Here is an 18,069-nt window from a genome sequence, read left to right as displayed (position 1 = left end):
TTAACATGTTCCGAATGTCTCGGAATAATTTTTTTTTTTTAATCCTCTCCACCGTCGAACGCTTCTGCCCGTTACTTTATGTAGGTTGTAAGCGACGCATATTGTCGCGCTGAACCGATTAAATCGAAATTCACCGACATGCACGCGATAATTTCGTTCCCGTGTTCCGTTCTTTCTCCTTTTTTTCGTGTGTTTTAATCAGATACGCGCGGCGCGCTCCTACTTCGTGTCAACGCCGCGTTTAAAGCCGCGCGGAAGCGCGTCGATTCGTATGTTAATATCAGCGCGAGCCGGTTATAAAATTTTCGTTAACTGGAGTCGCACCTACGGCCAGCGGCGGAAATGTCCCGACGGTAGGAAATAAATCGTCCACGGAATTGCAGCTTATTAACCTTTATTAAAGCTAATTGCGCCGCGCGCGAATCGAACGGGGAATCTAAGGGCAGGCGAAGAAATTGTGAAAAATTTATTACGATTGACGCTAGAACTACCGAACTATTAGACGTACCGAGTAAAAATTGGAACGGTACGTTTTTACAATTTCAATCGTTACAAAATTAAACTTATTATTGTATCCGTTAGAGAAATTATTCTAACTCTACAATTTCGAAACGTTGAACGTTTCTCTGAGAAATCATTAAAGAAATTGATTTAGCGATACGTAAACTGAATTATAAATGAATTGAAGCTACAATAGATCTGTTGGAGTTTCTATAGAGGAATCTCAAAAAGATCATTTAATCACTCGGTAGTTTCAGTGTTAATTGAGTGAACTATATTAATTCGATTTAGTTGGGGGTCACCCGTGACCCCCATGGCATTCAATGTGTTCAAAAGAAACACAAGGAGAAAGTCGACCGATTAATCGTTGAGAAATCTTGAGAAATCGTTGAGAAATCGTAGAGAAATCTCAAAAAGTTCATTCAATCACTCGGTAGTTTCAGTGTTAATAGAGTGAACTATACTAACTCGATTTAGTATATTTAGTTGGGGGTCACCGGTGACCCCCGCGGCATTCAACGTGTTAAAAAAAGAAGCACAAGGAGAAAGTTGGCCGATTAATCGTTGTAATCGCGGTCCGCGCGACATAATGGCCGCGAAAAGATAATCCCGTAATTGCCGGGCGCGCGCGCTTTATTGCCCCGGCAATTAGCGATAATGCATGGCCAGGTTGAACCGGCGCGATTCGTCAGGGGCTCGCGCTTGACGCGCGCGGTCGACCGCGTAAAATATTGCGCGGCGCGAGCGTATCTAGCGGGACCGGCTCCGTCCGTGTCCGCTCGTATCACCGCGATTTCGAGCTCATTCGTCATTCTTCGCTGACTCTTCGCGCGTCGCGCACCGGTTCGATCGGATGCGATGATACCGATTATTATTGCCCTAAACTGTCCCCCGCGTTGGCTGTAAATTCGCGATCACCGGCGAGCATGGCGCCGGCGATGGCGGCGCGGCTTTATCATCCCCGCGGACGAACGTTGAACCTGTCACCGGGGGTTAACCGGCTTTGCGACGTATTTTTCGGAAATTTCTGCTTTGGGATTTTGGGATTTGCTGGTTGAGCACAGTCTGTTATTAGTGATTCATTCGAGTTTGATCGTCTTACTCTTGATGGTCGATCTTTGGAACATTGGTCTTGGTAATCGACATTCTGTATGTTGTTTAGGTCACTGTGGAGAGTTTTGTTAGGATTTAAGTTGTATTCTGTTTTCTTTAATAAACTGTTCTTGAAAATGTTACGAAGACAGTATTGTTATAAATAGTGTTATTAATAACACAGGAAATTTAATATCCGTCCATCCCCACAACTTCCCTCAGAATCCAAAGTCCATTTCTGTTTTCTTTAATAAACTGTTCTTGAAAATGTTACGAAGATAGTATTGTTACAGTTATTAATAATACAGGACATTGTTGAGAAATTTCTGCTTTGGAATTTTGAGATTTGCTGGTTGAGCACAGTCTGTTATTAGTGATTCATTAGGTTTTGATCATCTTACTTTTGATGATTGATCTTTGGAACATTGCTCTTTCGATCATATCGAACGATAATTGATTGAGAAAGATTGAAGAAGGTTAATTGTCTATTTCCTCTATCCCCATCGTCATGGCTTTTCCACAATCTCCTCCATTCTACATTCTAAACAGATAATCCAAATTCAATTTTATATTTTTCCAACGCTCTAGTAATCATCAAAGTTGCACAGCTGTCTCCATACAAAACCGAGCTTTCTCGTTACCAGTCGCCATATGTTAACAGCGACTACATAATTGCTTCCACTCGTCCTCCATTGTCCCAAGCCCTCGAGCTTCACGTCGGAAGACGTTCGATCCGCGAGCGTCCCGCAAATCATCGAACAACCTATCGATTCCCTTAAAGAGGCTTCTATTACTTGCAAATGCCCGTCTCAGGTATTCGAGGGCGAGCCACTTCGCGATCCTCGAGCCCCTCCCTTCGAAAGCCAAAGGACCAGCCCCTTGATATCCCCTTTTTATCTGCAAATCAAATTAAACGGAGGATCCTGCATAATGTTCGCCGGCGGCCGACCGCCATTTCGTTCTATATTCCCGGCCTCATTCCCCGTCCTACCGGCGTCCATGGCGGCGCTCCTTCTATTTCACCGCGGGAAATGCATCCGGCGGATGATGTATGCCTTCGGGGAGTCTAGGTCCTCTCATCTGAATGTCTAACGTCTACCTGGAGGTCTGATCTGGGTCTGAGTTAGGTCCCGGATAAGTTATTCGGCCGAAGGGCGACTCGGGATCACCTTGATCGCGTGATCGTCATCTGGCGTAGAGGGTAGCTTGATCCTAGCCGATCCTTTCGTTTCTCAGCGATGATCGCTGCGACTCTTGTCATTCGGTTTACTGAAGAAATAGAAACTCTAGGATTATCTTAATCTCTATGTTCAGTATCAATTATAGTGATTAACCATTTGCAGTCGGAGCAATTTCTGAGGCGACCTCTAAGCAACTCCGAGCTTCTATTGGCTAGCAGCTGCTCCGGGAGTATTTGCGAGATCGTTTTCTCATTGGAAAAACGCGTATACATTTGAATGTTATGTTTAATGAATATAATTACAGGACAATGAATAGAACAAAAGGAAAGCATTCATAGAGAACAAAATTCTTCCTAGATGCCAAGGAATGATATTCAGGAAATGATATTCGGATCAAAGGAAATAACTATTTTGCTATCAATGTATTATCTTCAAATGAAATTTCCACCTGAAGTGGAAAATCTTGTTGTATTCCTTACAAATTGTAGATGGTAAAATATTACACGAGCTTAGTAATGGAAGTAAATAGTACTCCAAGGGGTTAAGGTAATCTGTGGCAAGTTGAAGCTTGATTAGTCTAGAGCTGAGAGGACTTCGTCGTTGATTGAGACAGAATGCGTCTAGAGGCAGTAAGATCCAATGATCGATCATTCTAGAGGTAAGTCCAGGTTGCATGTGCAGCGAGAACGGGTTGGGTAGGTGTAGGAAGGCTTGGAGAAATTCTTCGCGTGATTTCTCGGAGTTCAAGGCAGTAATTGGTTATCTCAAAGCCAGATCTGAGTACTCGGGGAACTAAAGTCGCTGATTATTTTAGAGGCGGAGTAAGTCAAATATAAGAAGTTTGCTCCACTCGGATTTGCTCTAGATCCGGAGAAAGTTGCCGGTAGCTTTCGGAGGACTGAGTTGACCCAACGATTAGCCCGGCAAGACGCAAACTTTAATTATGTCACACCAGCAGTGCCAAAAAAGGATCAGCTTCAAATTAGAGACAAGGTAAATGTCGAAGCTAATTCGTCGATAACGTTGAATACTCGAATGTTTTAAGTAGCAAATACCAATTGTTCTTTCGATGTTCATTAACACTTTGACTGACTGTCACTCGAATTCGGCTGACACTATTTTCCATAGAAACTTACATTAATTTTCTTGGTGACGTATCGAACGAACCGAATTTTGCTGGGTGTACGAGACACAAGAAAGATAGTGGAGCAATTGTTAAGAATCTTGACTTCTCAGTTTCTGGTTAATAAAGATTGTTTCGAGTACATGTGAATTTTGACGAGTATTTACATGACAAAGTGTTAAGCCCTCGCAGTAAAATGACGAGTACAGCTCGTCATTGGTTTTCCTGGCAAATTATGTAGTGACAAGTGCTCGTCGAACGACTGACACGTTTCTACACGTACGAAATTTGTGCGGTTCCTAATTGAGAATAAATTGGCATAACAGTTACTAGTACCTCGCCAAATTACATTCGATTAATATTCTTCCAATAAACAAAACCTGTGAACGATAAAGTGGAACGCGTTGTTCTTTGATAAAAATAAAATGCTTCGTGCGCGATTCTTCACGATGAAATCGTACCGGAAAGGAGCGAAGCCAAGCCTGAAACTGTTGAAACGTCGAGGCAAGTCGGATCGAAGCGAGCGGTTGATCTCGAAAGAGAATGAAAAATGGAATTTATTCGAGGGAAGAACGGTGTCGCGGCCAACGAACTCATACCTGTTAACCGTTGGCCTCGCAGCAAATTGCATGCAGGAAGTGTGCACGCGGGATCGCGCGAAAGAGAAACGGAAAAAAAATGGTGGCCCGGTTGAATGGAGTCCATCGAGCCGGGCGACACTTTTCACTCGGGGAACTTTTAATCGAGACCTCGCCGGACCGATTTACAATGCGCAGAGAAGATTATGACCTCTTTACCGACCACTTCATCGCCGCTTTGTGGCGGACAAATGCGCGTTGCTCGTTCCCCGCTCGCGTAACCGCGGCGACGCGGATTTCTCAATGAGATTCGCGACCGTCTGTCCGGCGTGCAGGGTCTCTAATGAAACGTTTAATTGAATTTCCCGCGATGTTCGTTCCATACGGGACTTCATGAGTGTATCGTGCTAACGAAATTTTTGCTTGGTAAGACTTTTGGGAGAGTGAGATAGAATAGGGAGATTATTCTGAGGTGGAACCTGGAGATATTATTCTTTTTATCTATTGTTTTTTATTTATTGTTCGTGATTGACAGATTGGTAGATTGGTAGATTGGTAGATTGGTAGATTGGTAGATTGATAGATTGGTAGATCGATAGATTGATAGATCGATAGATTGATAGATTGGTAGTTTGATAGTTTGATAGTTTGATAGTTTGATAGTTTGATAGATTGATAGTTTGATAGATTGATAGTTTGATACTTTGATGGTTTGAGAGTTTGATAGATTGATAGTTTGAAAGTTTGAAAGTTTGATACTTTGAAAGTTTGAAAGTTTGATACTTAGATACTTTGATACTTTGATACTTTGATGGTTTGATAGATTGCTAGTTTGAGAGTTTGATAGCTTGATACTTTGATAGTTTGATAGTTTGATAGTTTGATAGTTTGATAGTTTGATAGTTTGATAGTTTGATAGTTTGATAGTTTGATAGTTTGATAGTTTGATAGTTTGATAGTTTGATAGTTTGATAGTTTGATAGTTTGATACTTTGATACTTTGATACTTTGATACTTTGATACTTTGATACTTTGATGAGTTGATAGATTGATAGATTGATAGATTAATAGCTTGATAGATCAATAGCTTGATAGATTGAAAGATTCATGTATTGGTAAATTGATAAACTGGTGCATTGGTAAATTTGTAAATTGATGAATTGGTAGATTGATACATGTAACAGAGTGTACGAAGTTCTATCCGAGCGAAACGGATAAGCATCAAACTTTCAAACACGTGTAGAGTATAACGAGATAAGCGGGCTGTACCGAAGTCGTGCAATTCCGAACCTCTCTATAAATTCCCTCCGTGCAATGTCGGAATTTGCTAAACTGTTCCTACCGATCCAGTTCGCGATAATTCCCGGTCATAATTTATAACGTGACATTGAATTAGCATGCGACACCGACGCCGTAAATAGCGTTCGACGGTCCGAACGAGGAACGGCAAGAAAGTTCCCGTCGACGGACCCTAAACTGGATTCGATTTTCCCGGGGCGGGGGATTACCGGGAGAATCAATTTTTCAAGCGGTCGATGCGTCTCGAGGAGCGCTCCAGCGCCACTCGCCGCCGATTAAATACGTCTGTCAAAGAGACCGCGAAACCTCGGCTGGCGTCGAACTCGCTTCCGAGTGGACCAGTTCCCTTCGCTCTCTGACGACCAACGGTGAATAAAAGATTCATCTTTTTTTTTTCGCCGCGCAACGTGGAAGAAATCAAAGGGAGCTGAATCTTTAATCTGTAAATTGTCAAGCGTTACTCTTTGTCGCAAATTCGCTTCTGTCTTTCCTTTCTGACGAGTCTGAAAAATTGGAGTAGAACATTCCTGAATCTAATAATGTGTCATCTCTCACGGCGAAATGTAACTTCTCTTTTTGCTAACTCTAGGAAAGTCACAGAGAATTATAATTGAATTACTAGATTTCTGAACTGTTACTTCCATTATCAAAAAATTAACTTCTGTCTTCTTTTCTCGAATCTAATAATATGTCATCTCTCACGTGGAAATTTTCTCTTTTTACCAACTCTAAGAAAGTCGCAGAGCACTATAATTGAATTACTAGATTTCTAAACTGCGTTACTTCCATTGTAAAAAATTCACTTCTGGCTTTTCTTTTCTCGAATCTAATAATATGTCATCTCTCACATCGAAATGTAACTTCTCTGTTTACCAACCCTAGGAAAATCACAGAGCACTATGATTAAATTACTAAATCTCTAAACTATGTTATTTCCATTGTCAAACATTCACTTCTGGCTTTTCTTTTCTCGAATCTAATAATATGTCATCTCTCACATCAGAATATAACTCCTCTGTTTACCAACTCTAAGAAAGTCACAGTACTATAATTAAATAACTAGATTTCTAAACTGTCACTTCCATTATCAAAAACTCACTTCTTTCCTAACCCTAACAGAAATAAAACTAAAGAACTCTACTCTCTTGAAATGACAGAAGCTTCAGAATACATCGTTCCCTCCAACAAGTCGACAATAACGCTGAAAAACGACGCGTCGCGTTACAATTCAACCGGAATCCGTCCGAAGTCCGCGCGATTCGAAGCTGTTATCGGCGCAACACGTTCGATTCGCGATTATGATTTCACGGGTTGAGATATCGGAGCGCGTCGCTTTATCGGAGCAGCCGTCGGCCATGGGGGACTAGTTCGGCAGCAGTTCGGACATCGGAGTTCCGTATAATCGCGTTAAAACGCACCGAGCTACTTGAACCCTCGTTAATCCTTCCCCGTGAACTGTAACCCGCTGCCCGGCAGAAAGATCGAAGCCGACGTTTGAGAGATTGCCTCAGAAATTCTGCTCCGACCCGGCCCGGCTAAATAAGATCGATTAATTAGCGTCGTCGGATCAATTAACGAGCGTTGAATTATTTCGACTTTTTCTCGGTCGAAATCTCGACTTCTTGCTATTCGAGACGTTCGTGTTTTTGATTGACACTTCAGTTTTAACACTAGATTTACGGAGTGCGTCAATTTGACGCATACTGAATTTTATAAACATTACTTGGCAAACGTTTATGTCGGCTTTGGTTGATGCAGTTACAAGAATACGTATAATAACCTAATTTTAAATCCCTAATTTCCAAGATCTAAATGGTCGAACATCAATTTTTCTAGGAACAATAGAATAAACCGGATAATAAACGTCCGTAAACCTAGTGTTAATTCGACGGTTGATCGATATTATTCATTCATTGTATTGGGAATATTCGAGACAAATGTCTGCTCGTAAAGTGATTGTTAACACTAAAATTATCGAACAGTTCAATGGACCTTTTCAAAATCCTCTGCAAAAACTGCAAGAGTATCTATTGAAACTTTCATTGATATACGATTCAGTTTGCGTATTGTTAAATCAATTTTTTGAATAATTTCTCAGAAGTTTGTGACCTTTTTAATAATTGCAAGATTTCAGTAGTGGGTCATTTTGATTCTGGTTGTTTCAATGTTAATAACATTTTTACCGAGTATTGGTGAAATGTTTGTTACGGCAACGAATATGTTTTTGTAGGAATATTTTTATAACAGATGGAATGCGATAAACATTGAGAAAATAATACATAGGATTGCGAAGGGTCGATGCCACCAGGTTTAACACTGCGATTCCATTTTTCCCTGTATTTTTCATGGCCCTTCGGACGTTTGTCAATCGGAGATTTCGGACGCCGGTAGAGTACACTCCCTACTGAATTTATTTATTTGTTTATTCGCCCGCTGACACGTGCCGAGCAACGGACGGAAATTTATTTCCCCGCCGAGTGAAAAAACATTTCATTTGATTACGCGAACGTAATTCGCTAGAAACATTTGGCCGCCGCCGCGTGAACGGTTCGGCGAACGTTTTAACCCTTTGAACTCTGTAGGCTCCAATATTGCATCAGTTATAGTATTAAATATTTTAATGAATCTTAAAGGAACTAGCCTAAAATTATTCGATTTTCCACGCATCCGAATTTTGCATTCAGAAGGAAAATAAAAGATCGAGGAAATGTTATAGCATTTCTAATTTTCGTTAGGAATACTATAAAAATTAGCAGTTGCTGATAGATTACAAAACAGCCTGGACTGCTAAAGGTTGACCCTTTGCACTCTTTTAACATTTTCTGATGAGGTGAAGACAATATTTTGTGAAACTAACTCAAAGAAAAATCACATGCATTGAGGAACAAAGCTATTTATTTCAATATTTCTCAAATTGATACGGAGTATAATATTAAATATCAAATTTTATAGTTTCACTGCATGAAATCAAGTGGTGAGAGTCACCGTTCGAGTGCGAAGGGATAAATAAACAAAGGTCGAAACGGTTTCGCGTTGTTCGCAGTTGAGAACGTCAACGTCCAACTAATAAGGATATCATTTCGCTGGGAATCGAATGAGCGCGCGTTCAAACAACAATTTAATCAAGCGAACACGTTGATGGAACCCTAATCGATAATTTGCATTCATCATCGTCCACCGCTTAATTAAAATTCCGCTGTCGCGTTGAAATTTCGCCGACCGAATACATTAAAAATAATCGTTTATCACGCGAGTGGAACGAACTTCTCGTCCGCTCGGTGAAATCTGAATTCTGACAAAAAATCGACTGAAATTATAAATAAATTACAGGAAAATTCAACTTCACGCGTTCAAATTTTAATATAATCTAAACTGACAGACCTACAATAGAACACAACTAGGAATTTAATTTAAAATGAAAATTTTCGTATAAATTATATGAAAGTGATATTCAAGATACAAATTGTCGATAGTAAAATATTACACAGTAACATACAAGACAACCGATGTGAAATAAAAACGTTTAACAAGGCAACTAAGTTGATAGTGTAACGCGAACGTTGCAACGCCAAACAATTCATAATCATTCCTACTTTTCTTCGCTACGAAAGACAAACTCTACGGGGAAACGCTTAAGATTTTCGTGCCGCTTAACGCGTTGAACAGAAATTTCCGCTCGGTCGAAACGGCGAATCGGCGAGGACGAATAGCACGGATTCGGCGGGTGTTAATAGTGCCATTAACGAGTCCGCGCGTCAAGGCAGCCGTCGTCCCGCCTGTCAGAAGCAGAAAATGTCGCGCGACTGCCGATCGATTGTACACGCCGCGCGTACGTCAATTTTCAATCATTCGCGAATTATACGGGGTCGCGAGCGATTTATCGCGCGCCGATCCCGCGCGTTCCATTTACAGTGAATGGCCCCGTTCGCGGACGCGTCCCTCTTATCGAACTGTTCCTCTTTACCGAGCTTGATTATTTTCCTCCCGTGTTATCGGGACCTGGGAATAATCGTTTGGCTTTCGAAATATATTCCCTATCGATTCTCGCTGCCACTTGGTCGCTGTGTTTCTGTGTTCCGCTTGTAACAGCGAAAATTAAGGAAACTGAACTCGACGAATAAAGGCAACTTTCTGGCAACGTGGATGACTAGTGATAGTGAATAGTATATATGTAGTAATATTTTACTAGAGTATATATATATATATATTTATTTTACTAGTACTAAAATAGTATATATATATAGTACAATACATAGTATATATAGTATACATATATACCATATAACTAGGAATTTAATTTACAAAATGAAAATTTTCATACAAATTATATGAAAGTAATATTCAAGATACAAATTGTCGATAGTAAAATATATAATATTATATTATATTATATATATATATATATATATATATATATATAATATTATATTATATTATATTATATATATATATATACATATATATATACATATATATATATATATATATATATATATATATAATAGATGAATAGCCATAGGTGCTCATGTCATTTACAGGAACTTGAAATGAACAAAATACTATATAAAGATACTTCAATGAAAACTATTCTCAATTTTCGATCTTCCACCGCAACCAAAGTTTCTCCAGTTTGACACTAACCTTACAAAAAGGCAAACATTCAAACAAGCAAACTTTCAAAAAGCTAAATTTCTATTGTCACATCGACAGTCGCTTTGAAAGGTGAAGGATAAAAGCAATTTTCTTTTTGGTAATTAGTCGATTAGGTCGGGTCAAGGTCACTTTCAGAATAAAATTATTACTGTTGTGTTCATGATACTAAGAATATAGGCCATTGCCGTCATTCGCACCTACATTCACGAGCATCGAACGGCTATAGACGGCATTCACGTCAGCGTGTAAATAATACAAGACGATTAACTTCCTCGACGTCGACCCTGCATCTGTAATAAATAAATAAACCCACTCAAACGAAAGCAATCCTCAATCTCCATCCTGCCGACACTTCGCTCTCCACTTTCCTTAATTCCTCCAACCACCCCGCAAAATACAAACACTCACCCCGAACAAGCAGCGCCTAAAATAAACCTCGAGAAGGTTAATCGATCAGACCAGCAGAACCCGATTCGACCCGACGCACACTGCGGTCGTCAGTGAACGAAACCCAGAAATTCGACTACTCGCGTAATGATAATTGAAGGTTATCAATACATTGCTAAGCAGTCTTTGCCATACAACGCGATTTTCACTTGACAAATCAATATTTTCTGCGAGTACATTCTGTTTCTCTATTCACACAATTTTGGAACTCAAACGCGAAACATCTCTTGTTATTGCAAAAGTCCCATAACATCCCCATACTGTAAACAAAAACATAATTACCATAATCTTAGCTCTATAGCTTATAACTTTTGTCCGAAGCATTTCTTCCCATCACTTTTCAAATTTTATTTTGTTTGTGCCTATAGAACTGTTGACTAGCGAAATATTGTATCTAGATTTTCATTAGAGCAGCAATCTGATTAATCATACGAATTGATAAGCGTAGCCAACCAATTTCCAAAACTATTTCTATCGAAAGTTCGTCAATAGAACTATTAACGCTGCTAACGAAATATAGTATCTAGATTTTTTAAAAAAATTCGAGACTTGTTATACGACAACGTTAAAATCCCACGTTTTCATTTGAGCAGCCATCAGCTCAATCATCACACGAATCCATAAACGTATCCAATCAATTTCCAAAACTATTTCCATCAAAAGTTCAATTAACAAACAATAATTCAAACCTAACACACTCACATCTCAAGCAACCCAATTTCCCATAGAAAACGACCGTTCGTCAATACCACGTTTCCCCCGAAATTCCCCCTTACATCCCTTAGCCGCAAAGATTCGGCAGACAGGTCTGCTGCCGCAGCTCCCTGGAAGTCTCCCGCACTTAATTTAATAAGTCGCCGTTCCCGGCCCCTGTGTTCTCGGCTCTTTCAGCGGTATTACTCGCAGCTTCCGTTTTATTTCCGCGGAGGCAGCGTTTTAATCCGGTTGTCCCGGCAATCCTGAAAATTGTAGCAGCCGGTGTTCCGCGCAGCCGACGGAGGCCGTGATTCCCACCCCCGGGCACTCGAACCCGCCGCCTTCGCGCCCTCGCGCCGCGGCGAAAGCTCCCCCGGGGGCAAACGGGAATCATAAATATTAAATTCTACGATCGCAGACGCCCGTTTACGCTGTCCGAGGGACTCCGCGAGCCAGCCGCTTATTAAGCGAATAATTCCGACGCGTCTAATGAATTCGGAGACGCTCCGGGGGATTCCCCGAGTATCCGGGAATCTGGGAGTATCGCGGCCGATCTTAGAGGTGCGAGTGGCTTCCGGTGACTTTGGGACCGCGCCAGTGCTGCGTGTTATTTCGTATTCCCTGCTGTTACGCGGCATCGATGTATTTTGCGTTAAATTGTGATGATAGGTAATGTATTCGGTATGGTAATGCTGTGAGATTGTAATATTAACTCCTTGATTGGCAAGTACACTCAGCTTCTGTGCGATGGATACAGTTGTGTTAAAGCTGATCTGCCTAGATATTGATTGCTTATTTTCATTTTAGAACTGCAACGAGCTTGCACAAGACTGACCATACTTTGCCACTTTTCGCGACGGCGCGACTTACCATACTTTGTCGTCATTCGCGAAAGCGCAAGTGAACCATACTTCGCCACCAATGTATTTATAGCTTTATTTTGAGTTCGCTATTGAAATAAAATAATAATATAAAAAAACCAATAAGTGACTGCCGTATATACGCGCCCCAGGGGCCGTGTGGCGATCACGGTTCGGGAAGTGGCGATCCCGGGGTCCTTAGCTAAGGTCTAACCAACCCTTGGTGTGGACGAGACACCTTGATATGGCAGGCACAGCTTATTCTTGATATGGCAGGCACAGCTTGATTGGTACTACGGGCGCTCCGGTTGCTCACGAGAGCGCACGAAGGGTGCCGAGTTCCCTTGCCCCTCGCAGAGAGCCTGCTCCTGGACCAGACGGGAAATCTGGTAGAGTTTTTGGAAAGGCAACTCGGCTACCAACAGTCTACTTCCATGGGACTCGTCATCCCCGGGAAGCAACGCTGGTAAGGCTACGGCCTCAGCTGATCGAGCTTAATCTCAATCCCTCGCCCATGGGGGCCCTCCTTACTAAGCCTTCAGGAACTTGGAGGATAACCGGACTTCCCTCTGCCGTATACACGCGGCACCTGTCGCGAAAGGGTTAACTCGAAAGTAGAAAATTTCCCAAGCGAGTCCCATCGAAATCCAATCATCGCACAACAGAGCCAGCCACGAATCCCGAACCCGCGGCGATCGCTGGTTAATCGAAGGAGCGTTCGTCGTTCCGGGGGTTTAATTACCGTCGACGATCCGGCATCCTCGAATTAATAGGAAGTTAATTGTCGACGAGGCATCGCGGCGCTGCCGGGGCGAAGGGGCGGCATCCGGAATTTATTTTCCAACGAGCAGTCGGCGCAGGCGGCGGCGGCCGCCGCGGCTGCGAGCACAAATATTTGCCCCCGGTGCCGCGGCCTCTTTGAGACCGGAAAAGTGCTTGTTTAACCCGGCAGCGAGTCGCGCGACGCTCCTTTTTTATATTTGCCACCGGCCAAATGAAAATTCCTGCTTCCTCCGCCTCGCTGCCGCGTCCGCGAGCCACGCGGAACGGAATACTAGCCGTTTGCGCTACACTCGTTTGTTTGATAGCGTTGTATAGACTGTGGCACCTTTTTTTTGGTGAAGTCTTTAGGAGTGAACGGGATTGTGGTTGAATTGGAGGATTAGTTGTGGGTAGTTGGTTGTTAATTGGTTTTTGTGTTCGTGGGGGTATGATGGGTTTTAAGGTAGATGGGATTTTTGGTTGTTTTGGATTTGGGATAATTAAATTTGTATCGGTTGGGAACTATTTTTGGAGGATGGGTTGGGATAGTTATTGAGATGTTGAGTAAATTGATTTTCAAGGTTTTGAATGTTGAAGGGTTCAGTGGTTCGAAGCTTTGGACATTGGGACTTTCAAAGTTTCAAAGTTTCAAACTTTCAAACTTTCAAACTTTCAAATTTTTAAATCTTCAAATCTTGGAACCTTCGAATCTTCAAATCGTCGAATGTTCGAATCTTCGAATCTTCAAATCTTCAAACTTTCGAATCTTCAAACCTTCAAACCTTCAAACTTTCAAATTTTTAAATCTTCAAATCCTCAAACTTTCAAACTTTCAAACTTTCAAACTTTCAATCTTTCAAACTTTAAAACTGTCAAACTGTCAAACTTTCAAACTTTCAAATTTTTAAATCTTTAAATTTTCAATTCTTCGAATCTTCAAATCTTCAAATCTTCAAATCTTCAAACCTTCAAACTTTCAAATTTTTAAATCTTCAAATCTTCAAATCTTCAAATCTTCAAACCTTCAAACTTCCAAACCTCTAAACCTTCACACCTTCAAATTTTCGAATGTTCTCTCGATCCCTAAGCTAAAGGCTTCCAATCAAAACAAAAAGTATCAAGAAAAGACACTAGAAACGTGATCTTCGGTCCCAAAAGTTCAGCAAAACTCTCGTTTCTCATCTATTCATCGTGCATCACACAGCTGCCCCTGGTTTCGCAGGAGAACGAGCGCGAGGGCCAAGCAATTAGCGAGGAAAACGACGCCTCCAGAGCCCCGGAGAACGGCGAATATTTCATGAAACCCGAGCGAAACGCTCCCAACGCTCCGTAGGAACACAATCCCGCGGTTTTTCGGGCGAGGATTTTTTCCGAAGGAACCTGAAGAGTCTCGTGCTCGTGCACAGGGGTTAAGTAATGCCAAGGGAGACTGGTAATTTTATGAGGAAGCTCGCAACCCCTATTACGTCCGAGCGTAATTGTTTCTTGATGAATTTCATGGTCGCTTATGAATCTATTGTTTCTCCGCTTTTTGTTGGGGATGAAGTATATAGACGGCCAGAAGGGATATTTGATGCTGACGTTAGGGTGAGATTGAATTCGGAATATTAATCGTGTTTATTCAGTGATAATGGCTTGGTCAGAGGACTTTGTGTACGGAATCTGAGTTTAACCCAAGAAATTTGTGGGAATGGATTAAATGGGGCTTTATTTTAGTGGAGAATGAAGGGAGATTGTTCTGAAAATCTACTGAATGCTTTGAAGTTCAGTGGTTCGGAGCTTTGAACATTGGGACTTTCAAAGTTTCAAGCTTTTAAACTTTCGAATCTTCGAATTTTCAAATCTTCAAATTTTCAAATCTTCAAACTTTCGAATCTTCGAATCTTCAAATCTTCAAACTTTCGAATCTTCGAATCTTCAAATCTTCAAACTTTCAAATCTTCGAATCTTCAAATATTCAAACTTTCAAATCTTCAAATCTCCAAATCTTCAAACTTTCGAATCTTCGAATTTTCAAATCTTCAAACTTTCAAACTTTCAAACTTTCAAACTTTCAAATTATTAAATCTTCAAATCTTCAATTTTTATATGCCTATAGAATTATTGATGCTGCTAGCGAAATATTACGTACCTTTCTGCTAAAAATTTGCAATAATGCGATTGATCATTACACGAATTCCTAAGCGTAGCCAATCAATTTAGAAACTACTTTTATCGAATGCTCGTCGTTTGGCAAAGAGTAATTCAGAGCGAATGAGTGGCGAGTAAATGTAATACAAGCCTGTGTTTACTTCGAGCGTTCGCTCAAATAATCGCAAACAAGTATCGGAGATTGAGACACCTGTTAACGATCGCGCTCCCCCCGTTCCTCGACAGTTATATCGAGTGCTGTGCACATTGTCACGAACCGTTTCAAAACGTGACACGTATCGCTTCAATTAATTCAACGGCCCCGATTGATGGAGAAGTCTCGAAGAGGAGAGCTGTCGAGCCGAACTCGAAAACTGGTCACGGGAAAAAGTGACTATTCCCGCCGAAAAACAAAATTTTCACGATGAAATATTTCGCCCTCCGTTGCGCTGGCCGTTACTCAAATTGTAGTTCATCCTCGGTCGCGCGATCCATTACTCAACTTCAAGCTACTTCAACTTTAATAACTGACGTCAAACATTTTCGCTTGAAATCTGTACAACTTGAAATACCACCTTCACTAGTTCTTCAGGGTATTAAAATCAATTAAATCAGATTAAACTATAAGTTAAATTAAAACTAGAAGTTTCCAATTCTGTAGTCCAGTAAATTTATTGCAACCTCTCGAGATAAAATTTATCTACGAGATGAAAGGAATGGTACTAAAAATTTCAATATTAAATGAAAACTGCGATTAGTTAAATTAAAACTAAAAGTTTCCACTTCTGTACTCCAGTAAATTTATTGCACTAAACCTCTCGAAAAAAGTTGTTTACAAGATGAAAGGAATACGATTAAAAATTGCAATATTAAATAAAAACCGCTATTGGTCAAGTAACAAGATAAATAAAAACAAAATCCAATCGTTCCGAGATTAACGTTCCGTTACAGTTCAACGAAGGTCGAGAATTTCGGAATTCTGTTTCTGTCCATCGTCGAACGGTCGCGCGGCAATTTGCTCGGCGTGTTCCCGCGGGATTTAACCGGCGTGAATTCGCGCGCGAAGACAAGCGGACGAGAGAGCAGTCGGAGTTCACGAGAACTTGAGCCGAGCCGGCTGAAAAGTTTCCGCCGGCGGAAACCGCGCCGGTAATTATTGCGTAACTTCGAACGGGACTCTTTGTTAATAACTCGAAAACCCCACTCGAGAGACGAGAGTATCCGATGTTGAGCACTCGAGGAAGCGTGAACTTCGTCTTCGCACTTCCGGCAACTCTCATCGGCGCCCGGCCGGTTATTCCCGTGAAAATTACGCTCGCGACGATCGTTTTCGTCTATTTTTCCGTCGCCCTCGCGCGCGAGGGGCTTGGATGTGATTTACAATATGGCGTTTGTTTCCCTGTTCCCTTTCGCTTCGCACTTTCTCCGTGAACACCGTGTAACACGATTTTCTGCAAGAAGTTACTTGGAATAATCGTTCCTCTCATTCTCGAGTGTTTACTCTTCGAATTTGCACGTTTGCTGTGGATTTTGGTACTGTTTTCTTATAGAATTCTGAGAAGATGTATAATAATATCTGTAGCCATGGTTAAAACACAAGTCTTGCACGTGTTTCTCTTAATTAAACGATATACTCATCATCAGTACTGTTACTAGTAGATATTGTCGAGAATGAGCATGAAGTATATTTTTAATGGCTGCATCCATTGGTAGTCCTCTGCTTCGCGGTCAGTTTTCCCCGAGGACAGCCATCTTTGTTGCACGCGCTGAGCGTTTTTTTCTCCGCGTCGTTCGTACAGTTCGTAGCAACCGTTCAACCGTTGAACAGCGTTCCGTGTTACAGTTTTTATAAAGCACTACATACTTTAATAAATATACGCTTAGCTATTCAAACTGTTGTTCATTTCTACAAATAAATATTCAACAGATGTATTCTAAAGTTCCCCTGCAACAAAAAGCACGACCGAATCCTTTCCCCGCGCGATAAAAATTCAATCCCGCGTCGAACTTCTATTTCCCAGTGTAATCGCCTTTCCAATTTGCACTTAATTCGCTGAAGCCTCGCTGCGAAAAATATATGTACGCAGCCGCAGCGAGCGTCCGCCAATTCTCTCTGGCCGCGCGGATTTTAGCCACTCCATTTCCCCGGGAGCCGCCATATTGTCGGCCGCGCGGCCACGCAGCCGTCCGCAACGCCGAAAACTTGCACGCGCAGGAAAGTCCTTAACGCGCCGGTAAATTTGAATTTTAACGTAGCTACAAATTGACCGAATTACCGTGGAACCCGGGGAGAGGTGGGGAGGAGCGGCAGAGTCAACTATTCAAACCGGAAGTCCTCTCTCCTCCCGCGCTTCGAGACCAACGAACCGGCGCAACACGGCCGGCCGAAATTGAAAATGCAAATCGAGGGACCGAAAGTTTCGCGGGCCGACCACGCGCGCGCGCGCGCGCGCAGCTGAAGTCGGACCGGTGAAAATTTCCGGAATCTCCGGCGAATGATAGCGGACGGTTTCCGGTCCGGCGTAACAGCTGTTTTGCATAACCTAATTAGTCGGCGAGCCGCACGCGTCCGCCGGAATTCAAATCGGCACCGGCCACCTGGACCGGGACAGCTCCAGGATCCACGGTGACCTTTGATCCTTCATAGAAAACTGGGCCGGTTTAACCGGATCTCGATGGAGACTGAGGAAACACGATACCGGGCACGCGTGAATTTCTGAAAATTGGACGATCAGTGGCGGATTTTG

The 18,069-nt window shown here is 41.9% G+C and overlaps 1 protein-coding gene across 5 annotated transcripts in view; it reads right to left on the bottom strand.

Annotated features, from left to right (window-relative positions):
- The window catches only part of LOC116434962 (uncharacterized), a 209,383-nt gene that overhangs the window by 166,291 nt on the left and 25,023 nt on the right, over positions 1–18,069 (bottom strand). The gene's annotated exons all lie outside the window — the stretch shown is intronic.

The sequence above is a fragment of the Nomia melanderi genome, chromosome 4, assembly GCF_051020985.1.
Source record: "Nomia melanderi isolate GNS246 chromosome 4, iyNomMela1, whole genome shotgun sequence".
In the NCBI taxonomy this organism is placed as follows: domain Eukaryota; kingdom Metazoa; phylum Arthropoda; class Insecta; order Hymenoptera; family Halictidae; genus Nomia; species Nomia melanderi.
This window is presented reverse-complemented; position numbering and strand designations above follow the sequence as displayed.